This window comes from Piliocolobus tephrosceles, chromosome 8 (genome assembly GCF_002776525.5).
Source record: "Piliocolobus tephrosceles isolate RC106 chromosome 8, ASM277652v3, whole genome shotgun sequence".
Taxonomy (NCBI): Eukaryota; Metazoa; Chordata; class Mammalia; order Primates; family Cercopithecidae; genus Piliocolobus; species Piliocolobus tephrosceles.
Genome location: NC_045441.1, coordinates 60604847 through 60615388, shown reverse-complemented (window position 1 = coordinate 60615388; position 10542 = coordinate 60604847).

Genomic DNA, 10542 nt, shown 5'->3' with positions numbered 1-10542 from the left:
CATATATAATTATGTCTACTTTTCAATTCATTCAACACACACAAAAAAATTTAAACAAGTTTCTTTTAAACGGTCAGAACATTTTTCATGCATTTAAGAAATAGTGTGTTCTTATTATGTATCACCCCCACGCCTAGGCCCATAATGAAAGAAATTTAATTAAACTCATGTTTACTGAACCACTGTTGAGTGTAATGTAACAGAAAACTCATCAAATTCCAACAAGAACATTAACAGATATAACTTCTTCATTATGCTTGAAAGTAAATGAGATAGTATAATTAATGATTCTTGCTCCATATCCTATTATCACTCCCTTTATTCTCCTCCTAAAAAGCACTTGATTGAATCAAGCTAAATATCTTCAACACCTTACTTGGACTCTGACAAAGTCAACTTTGGAGAATGGATTTACGATATCATAGGGAAAAATCAGTTACGAACTCTACAAACTTCTCATTTCAAAGCTCATATGGATAGAGCATCTATGAATCACCTGAATTCTTGTTAAACATATAGACGAGTTGTATTAGCACATGCACTTTCCAATATATATTCCATGTACTTACCCTTGATTTATTTATAGAACACCATTCATGATTTTATTAATTCAAAAAATATTTACTAGGCACCTACTATGTGCCAGGCACCCATCATTATCAGAGTTCAATAAAGTGGACTGGTCTTTTCTATCATAGATCTTGTGAAGGAAACAGAAAATGAACAAAAAAATAGGTAAAACACATGAAGATACTGGCTACAAAGGAACTGAATACCATATCATAATAGAGAATAATTCTGGGGAGACACAGACCAACAATAGGTAGTTAAGTCAAGAAAGGCCTCTCATAGGAGACAGTTTTTAAACTGGGACCTGAAGAATAAATAGCCAGCTCTGCCAAGAATAGAGAGGAAGAGGTGGAGGAAATTGTGTGTGCAAAGCACAAATACTAACAGAGGGCCAAGGGAACTAAAGCAGAGTGAGCCAAGGGGAGTGTCATGGATGGGATTAGAGAAGTAAGCAGGAACCAAATCATGCAAGGCCTTGAAATCTATGGTAAGGACTTGGGGTTTTATTTGAAAGAGATGGAAAGCCATGATAGTAGTTGAAAAAGGAAGTAAATTGATCTGTTGGCTGCCTGAAGAAGGAATTAGAGGCAGCCAAGAGAAAAGGGAGATAGAAGTCTATCACAGAAGTACGATGGGAGCGATGATGGTGATGGTGACATGGACAAAGTGGTAGCAGTGGAGGCAAAAATAAGTGATCACATTTGTGATGAATTTTGGAGTGAGGCCTTGGTGGTAGATCAGATGACCCTGTGGTTCTGCTGCTCCTTCCCAGCTTGTTAGCATTTGCTGACATAACTTTGAAAAGCTGATATAGTTTTCCATATAAGATTTTATATCACACTTAAGCTTTTAATTTAGTTTTTTAAATTTTAAAGAAAATATCTTAATAGAATGACCAATTTGCACATCAAGAAACACTTATTATCTAGTATCTTCTGCAAATGAAATCGTCCACAAAACTAATTTTATAAATAATGGAAGTGTGTCTATTAAAAACATCAAAGCTTATTTTACTTTAACCACCTTGAAATAATTATTTTCTAAAATTGTTCAATATTTCCTTGATCTTTCAAACAGAATATATTCAAAATAGTTAAGCTTTTCAAAAACTCAGACTTATTGTGAAGAAACATACATGAAACATACCTCTACAGTATGTAGTATGGCTAAAAACAGTGAGATGTAAAACTGAGTTTCCCCTACTCTGAAAAACTGAAAACTACCTTGCTTTGAAATCACTACATTTTTATTTTGTTGCCTCAGTTTCCCATAGTTCTTATTGTGCCTGACTGTAGTTCCTAACTTCTGACTCATTCTAACACACTGCTTTACCTTGGCTGTAAGCTGGGAACCCTGCTGTCAGAAATCCATGCAAGTTTATAGAAAAAGACTCCAAATAAAGGCTATGAAATTTTGCATTCTATTTTGATTGCACAGAGGCCTTTTTACACTCTGCTTTCTCAAGTATAGTTTAGGCTATTGAAGCTGCTAAATCAGCAACATGTAAGTCAGGGAAATCTCCCTACACTAGCATGCTATTTCCCACAGTTTCATAATTCCCCTTGAAAACTGAATCCGTATTACCATATACATTATCATTTTTAAGTTTCTACAAAGAATCCTTCCTTGTGATACAACTTGAGCTACATCATCATAAATGTTGACTTTTCATTTGATGCCTATAGTTTTCAAATGTAACATAAAAGCATGTAAAATTTGACCCCAAAAGTAGAATTTATGTGTCTCATAAAAGCATATAAAATTTGACCCAAAAAATAATTTCAAGTGTCTTGACTCAGACTACAATGTTATCTCTTTTCTTTTTTCATTTTGACATGGCATGGAAACAAAAACAGATCAAATGTCCACAGAAACTCGATCAGCAACACTGCTTTCAAAGTGTCTTTTGACAAGTAATGTGTGCATTTTACAAATCCAAAGGCAATATTTGAAGTAGGTCTTCCAAACAGCTGTATTACTCAAAGCTATCCCTGTATCACCACCTTGTTTCATGGAAGAAAATGTGGAAATGTGTACTGAAAATGTGTAAATGATTAAAGCATCATTATAAAGAAAAAACATTCTGAACATGAATAAAAATTATTTTGAGGATTTGTTGAAAAATCAAACACCAGATGTCCATGGCTGACTTGCCAAATGAAAATCCTTGAAAGAAAGGTTCAGAAATGGGCATTTCAAATGAATATACCCCAGCTGATTGACACAGGTGTTCCTTTGAGCAATCCTGGATAGCACTGTGGTAGACCCCAGGTAAGCAATCCTGTGGGATCTGCTTTTTCAACTTTGTAGTAGATTGTATTTTCCAAAGTGACACTGACATCTCTCCACAAAATGATGGGATTTATGTTACCTCTTCTTGGACCTGGGTGAACTTTTGACTGCAGTAGAAGTGACGCTATGTGACTTCTAAGACCAATTCATAAAATGCAATACAGCTTCCTCCTGGCTCCCTTGGGATGCTGGCCCTAGGAAACCAGCCACCATGCTGTGAGAAAGCCAAGCAGCCACATGAAAAGGCCACATGTAGGTCTTTCAGTCATGGATCCAGTTGAACTCTCCATTGACAGCCAGCCTTTAACCACTACGTGAGTGAGACTTTAGATAATTCTAGCCCCCAGCTTTTGGGCCACCCCAGTAGACAAAAGACAAGCTCTTTCACCCAACCTTGGTCAAATTTCAGATTTGTGAATGAAATTTATGTTGTCACTGTTCTAAGCCACTAAATGTTATAGTGGTTTGTTACATAGCAATAAATAACAGAACAAATTCCAAATGCTTCCACATCTTCTTCAGATAAAATGTAAAGCCCCACGTAAACCTTCATGCATTCCAGTTTGCATTTAAGGATTTCATATTCTATCCAGCCAGATCCACCCCCAGCCCAGACTGACTTACTGGGTCCTGCTTCAGCTAATTGGCTAGGTCTGCAGTTCTGAATCAGGAGAGATTTTGCTTGGCAATGTCTGGAGACATTTAATGGTTGTCACAACTGGGGGAAAGGGTACAACTTGTATCTAAATGGGTAGAAGCTAGAGGTGTGGCTAAACATCCCACAATCCATGCATGACCCCTCCCCTGCAACAAAGAACTGTCAAGCCTAAATGGTGCCAAGGTTGAGAGACTCTGACCTAGCTCTGGTCCCCAGCAGTGAGGTACTCAGTTTTCACGAGTGTCTTCATCATCATGTAGGTTGAAGGTTCTCAACCAGGAATTAAAGAAATAGTGTGTGCTGGGGGAAGGGGAGGTTAGAATATCAGGATTTTCAACCTATACTATTGCTACAGCCTAGATGTTTGTGTCCCTCCAGAATTCATATGTTGAAATCTAATCCACAATGTGATGGTATTAGGAGATGGGGCCTCTGAGATGAGATTAGGTCATGAGGGCTCCCATGAGTGGGATTAGTACTCTTTTAAAAGAGGCTTGAAGGAGCCTTTTTTTTCCTCTTCCACCATGCAAGTATAGAGTGAAAGGGCACCATCTATGAGAAGTGGGCCGTCACCAGACTTTGAATCAGCTGGCATGTTCATCTTGAATTTTTCAGGCTTCAGAACTATGGGAAATAAAATCTGTTGTTTATAAATTATCCAGGCTAAGGATTTTTGTTATAGCAGCCTAAATGGACTAAAACAAGTGAGCTTGTGGTGTTCAACCATGGCTACAAATTAGAATAAGTTGGCAAGGTTTTTTTGTTAGTGTGCTTGGTTTTTTTTTTTTTTTTTTTTTTTTTTTTCAAATATCACTGCTCAATTCCCAACTCTGGAGATTCTGATTTTAAAAATACTGGATGCTAGTATATTTTAAAAGCTTCTTAGGTTATTTTAATGAGGAGCTAAGCATGAGAACTGAGGCACTGGCCACTTCTCACCTGGAGACTGTGACTCCTAACCTGTTCCAGGTTAGGTCACAAAGGGGAGATTGGGGAAATCTAGAAAACAAAATTCAAAAATCCCAGTGGGTAATTCTGTTGGCTTTGTTCCCCTGCTGAAACCCTCTGCCTTACATAGTCCTCTGCTCTTAGTCTGCCATATTCTGGCAAGAAAAAGACCTGAGCTGGCCTCCTCCTTCATTCTAGTGCACTTATTTGGGATGGAAGCAAACCTTAATAATTAATTGATTCTTGTCAAGCCACTAAGTAGTACCATTTTTTAGTAAATGCTAAACAATTCTGTCATAATAAGTTCAGTCTGCTGTGCACCTCTTCACCTATGAAATGAGCTCTGTTTACTAGATTTTCCATTAATTACCTAAGATGGACATAAAAACATTATTCAATATTCTTAGAATTTTACTACTGGAGTGTCAAGCTAAATCAAATAATTTATATATTTACATAGTTCAAGATGATGACAATAGTTTACTAATAGTAAGTTATTTTGCTGAGGTTTGTCTCTCTCTCTCTGCACAGGGCTTAACCTCGCTCCCCAACCAAAAAAAAAAAAAAAAAAAAAAAAAAAACAGCGGTTAGGCAACTGTCCTGCCATCTGCCTCAGATGCGAAGCAGATAAAAGTCGGCTCACTAAAAACAAAAATGACTTGGGTGGAGAGGAAAAAATGTGAAATAGCCTGTTATTATAATAATTACCTCAGTAAAATGTGTTATTTTATCATGACAGTGAGATTTTCTGAACATGTTATTACATTTGTGGTAAAAAGAAAATAATCAAAACTATGTTTTTGTTTTCAAAATCCAGTCATTGAAGGAAAACACCAATTTAATACATTTCTCAATAATTATCAAATTATAACTTTATAACTCTTTCCCATTAAAGCCAAAGGCAGAAAGAATCCTTAATGTCATATTTATGCTCATTATCTACAACAGAGAAAGCTGAATATCTGTAATAGTTTTGAGTGCTAAGTGTACGGAGTAAGTGCCCATCTGTGCTGGAAGGCAGTCATAATTGTGAGCATAGGTTCTTGACTAGCATTGCCTGGGTTTAAATCCTAAGCCCACCATTTTCAATGTGATCTTGTGCATATTATTTTACCCTTGTAACTCAGTTTCTTCCTCTAAAAAACAGTGATAATAATAGTACTGGGATCATAATTACCTTTGGGGACTAAAAGATACGATGAATAGAAAATGCTTTGCCTAGTCCGTGGCACATAAGATGTATTTAAAGAATGAGCATATTTTCACTCTCAAATCTATAATGACAGTTCATACTTCCCTTTTTAAGTTTCAGAACTATATTTCCAGCTGCCTCTGGATGTCTCCATCTGAATTTCCTCAGACCACTTCTAAATTATCTTTTCCAGTATATATTAGTTTTTCTCCATTACTCCTTGACTTATCACTAAAACCATTTTACCAAGACAGAGTAAGGTGTTTGGAATGGGTTTTGAGCTCAGGTATCCTTCTAAAGGATTGCTATACGGGAATTATGCTTCTAGTTGTTATTTATCTCCCTTTTCTAGAGACACATTGTTTGCTGTCAAACAGAGTATCTAAAATCATTTTAACTGACGCCTTAAGCTCTTCAAAATACTGTTATCTTATAACCTTTCTAATATTCTAAAGAGCATTTTTCATGGTTTTTTAAAGGTACTAGGCTTAATGTCTTACTTAACACTTTCTATAAACAACAGAACTTGATTTTGCCCAGTTGTGTGTACATCATTTCTTGAGCACCTCTCTAACACAGTCCTCAGTGTCCATGATGAAAAGTCATATTCTTACTTAGTTTTGAGACCAAAAACCAACTGGACAAGATCTAGGACTGTAGGACTTTTTTTGATAAAAGTTGAGGCAATAGGCTGGGCACGCTGGCTCATACCTGTGATCCCAGCACTTTGGGAGGCCTAGGCGTGTGGATCACCTGAGGTCAGGAATTCTAGACCAGCCTGGCCAACATGGTGAAACCCCGTATCTACTAAAGATACAAAATTAGCCGGATGTGGTGGTGCGTGCCTGTATTCCCAGCTACTCAGGAGGCTGAGGCAGGAGAATCGCTTGAACCCGGGAGGCAGAGGTTGCAGTGAGCTGAGATTGCGCCATTGCATTCCAGCCTGGGCAACAAGAGCAAAACTCCTTCTCAAAAAGAAAGAAACAAAAAAGTTGAGGCAATAATGAGCATCAGGAAGATATTGCTAGGCTCGGCCCAAGTGAGTAAGTTAAAAACAGGTGTCATAACAGGATTCAGTAAAATTTAGTAACCAGAAGAAATGCAGGTTTTTCTCTCAGTCAAACCAGTAGTTCAATAAATAACACCTGAAAATCGGAAACTGTCAGTCTTATAGAGCTACAAGAGAGTGTATTTGGAGGATTCAAAATCAATTGAACATCAAGGAAAAGAGAATTCTCAAAAGATAGGAAACTTTCAGTTTTATGAAAGTCAATCTAATGTAACAGGAGAGAAGCTATTATAACTTGAAACTTCTTCCTGTAGGCTGAATAAAATACAGAGTTAAGAGGTATGATGGAAACTAGTAAGAGGTAGGACACAGATCAGATAACAGGCAATCATTATTTGGCCAAAGGAATTACAGAGAGATTGTTAGAAATTTTCGTTATGCCACATTTCATTGACAATAATGTAATTCCTGCTGAATTGATGCTAAATGCTGAGTTGATCTAAGGAAATAAAGAATCAGAGGCTGGGCACTGCTCCCTTTGTCCATGAGCCACTGTGCAGGGATCACAAACTTAAATGCCTGTAGGACTTGGGCACGTAACATACATCAGTGAACTCAGCCTGGGTACATGAAAAGCAGGAACACGTTCAAAAAAAAAAAAAAAAAAGAAAAGAAAAGAAAAATGGTAACTGACTCTTAAGGAGACAATAGAGTGGTAAGGGTTGTAGCAAACTGGAGAGCCCGGACCCCTTCTTAAGTGGGTGGAAGATAAACTGCTCCAGCTCATTGCCTTGAAGAAATGCAGACCCAGTTGTGCCCAATATCCTGATTAAGAGATGCTGAAAGTAGGATTTTATGAAACATCCTGATTTTTAAGTTTTACACAAAATCTAATAATTTTTTTTTTTTTGAGACGGAGTCTCACTCTGTCGCCCAGGCTGGAGTGCATTGGCGCAATCTCGGCTCACTGCAAGCTCCGCCTCCCGGGTTCACGCCATTCTCCTGCCTCAGCCTCCTGAGTAGCTGGGACTACAGGAGCCCGCCACCAGGCCCTGCCAATTTTTTTGCATTTTTAGTAGAGATGGGGTTTCACCGTGTTAGCCAGGATGGTCTCGATCTCCTGACCTCGTGATCTACCCACCTTGGCCTCCCAAAGTGCTGGAATTACAGGCGTGAGCCACCGCGCCCAGCCAGTATGTATTAATTTTTAATCCACTCTGTGGAATGATGCTATGAGGGCCAAATAAAGATCTACTGGTCACATTCGGTCCATTGGCTGCCAGCTTGCTAGTCTCCATGACAGGGTTTTAGAACTACTAAAACGCAGTGGCCTTTGTTTCTCTTCCTTCACTTTCATTCTTTGTATTTGATTCTGGGACTTGCATTTTCCAGTCAATCAAGAAGATCCAAAGAGTCCAAGTGAAAAATTAGGAGTATATATGGGAGCAAAGAGACCTTAGTTAGCAAAAATACAAACACTTAGTGATTAATCAAATATGTAAAATTTAGACTAAGTAGCAATTTTTGTATTTCTTTTGCTAACCTTCCCAAGATAGATTATGGCTACCTTAATAAAGCCAATCACTTTTCCCTTGGCCATCTGATATCCTTTAAACTTAAATCTGTTGGATATTTTCCATTTGTCCATCCAGTTTCCTTCTCTATCCACTCTGTACCCCCAGGAAGCTGGCTGGTATAGATTGCATTAAAGGACTACTTTACCTCTAACTTCCATTGAGTTTGGCCCATCTGGGAGCACTGGCAGGAGTTTGGACGGTGGAGAGAAATGAAAGTCAGGGCATTTATTTGCCCTTGCTTTCCCGCTGCTGGTCCATTGATTTAATCCCTTCTTCCTATTTGGAGGTCCTCCTTACACAGCCCCCCATTCCCCATGTGCGAGTGTATGTATGTGTCCCTTGAAATATTGTCTTTTACTGTTCCTCCAAGCCAGGGATGCTAAGGTTCCCCTATTATAAGTCTCAGAGGAATACACCACCAGTTGTTCTTTTTCTTAAAACCTTCCCTACAGGCCTCAATTACTCAGTTTGTCTGCTTTCTGTTTCCTGCTGGAAGCCTGACTTAGAAAGCCATTTCAAAGTACACAATCCATCCCCAGCATTGCGATCTTAACTGGACAAAGCATCTCATCAAGTCCTTTAGTTCTTATTTCTTTGGGTCTTTTGGCTGGCCCTGTCTTCTTCTACCTGCAGACTAGCAACTATCCTCCCAACCAAACCAACCACACCCACCCTTTCCTTCTTACTCGTTGTCAGAAAGTTTTTCCTGAGGGTTACATTCCCCAGGGTTTAAAATATAATGAAAAAGTACTTTCATAGTTTTCTGGTTGGAGGATGACTTTGTACAATCTTTTGGAAAAGCAAAGCTATTTGGCAGTAAGTGTTAGGAGTCTTGAGAATGTATCTAACCTTTGACCCAGTAATTTTACCTTAGGAACTTTTCCTAAGAAAAGAATCCTAAATATTAAAAAATTTGGATAAAGAGGCATGCAAATATGTTTATTAATAAAACGGCCAAAAACTATAAACAGAACACACTCCAACATTGATGTTTGCCAGTTGTCTTCTGTTTACCCCACCAGCTTCTCTCTCCAATTGTCCTCCGTCATGAGAGGCTATCCTTCCTAAGACTCTGACTGTGGCTCCACTAACTTCTGGCTTTGGAATGAACTTTACTAATGGTATGTCTTGATAGAAATTGAAGATGAGAAGAAGAATGAAGTAGGAGTAGTTATTTTCCCTGTCCCCTTTCCGCAGATAGCCTCAGGCTGGCCACCATTCTTGAACAAAGGTAAAACGGTAAAACAGCCTTTCACATGGCCCTCTTCACATAACTCAATCTCCCTTAGGTTCAGTAATATATGCTTCTCTTGTCTTTTGAAGCCTAGGGATAGTGATGCATTCTGTTCTGCGCCCTGCACCCATACACACTGTTTCTAACTCAGGGATACTGTGCTGTCACTAACACCCTATCCCATTAGAAAATTCCCCTCAAATTGCCCAATTTAAGTACACCAAATATATTTCACTGCCAAGAATCTGGCGCAATCACACAGCATATTTAAGTATACTAGGCACCACAGCCACTATGGAATAATATGTAACATAGAAAGATAATCATAAAAAGTACAACAAAAAAGATAAATTTAGTATGATTTATCAGGTACATAAAAATAAAGCAAATAAGATTCATCATGAAAATGTAATAAGTTTTCTATAATTAAAACATATTACTTTTTTAATGAGAAAATGTTTAATGACTTAAAAGGAAAGACATTGTAAATCATGCCCAGAAGAATTTGAAAAGACCTTGCAGAAGTGGCAATAGAAATGATGCTTGACAATCAAGTAGGACAAATGAGGAAAAAAAAAAAAGTGGGGAAAAAAACATGTCTGGCTGAGAATGACGCCTATGAAAAAGCAAGTGAAAGTGCTTGTAGAAAACCAGGATTCTCTTCCGAAGAGCCTAGGGTAAACAGAGTTGAGAAAGGGCAGAGGATTTCACAGAAAAGGGTACTGGCAATGTGATTTGGGGCCAGAGTGTCCAAAGTTTCATAGCGATGTTAAAGGTCTCTTCATGGCCTAGGAGAAAGGTTGGAGAGTGGCATTAAATGAACCATAGAAGGGTTTAAGAAGAGGACAAACAGTTTATATTTGTGTCTCCAAAGGAAAACTCTCCTACCACTGTGGAGAAAGGAGGGCTAAGAGTTCCCAGAAAAAAATAAAAAAAGCCTGAACTAAGAAGTTTTACTAAGGAGTAAAGAGGGTAAAGAGAATAGAAAAGATTTAGATGTTTGACTAAGACAGGATTAATATAATTTGTAAACTAATGAAAGACAGGGGTTGTCTAGCATAC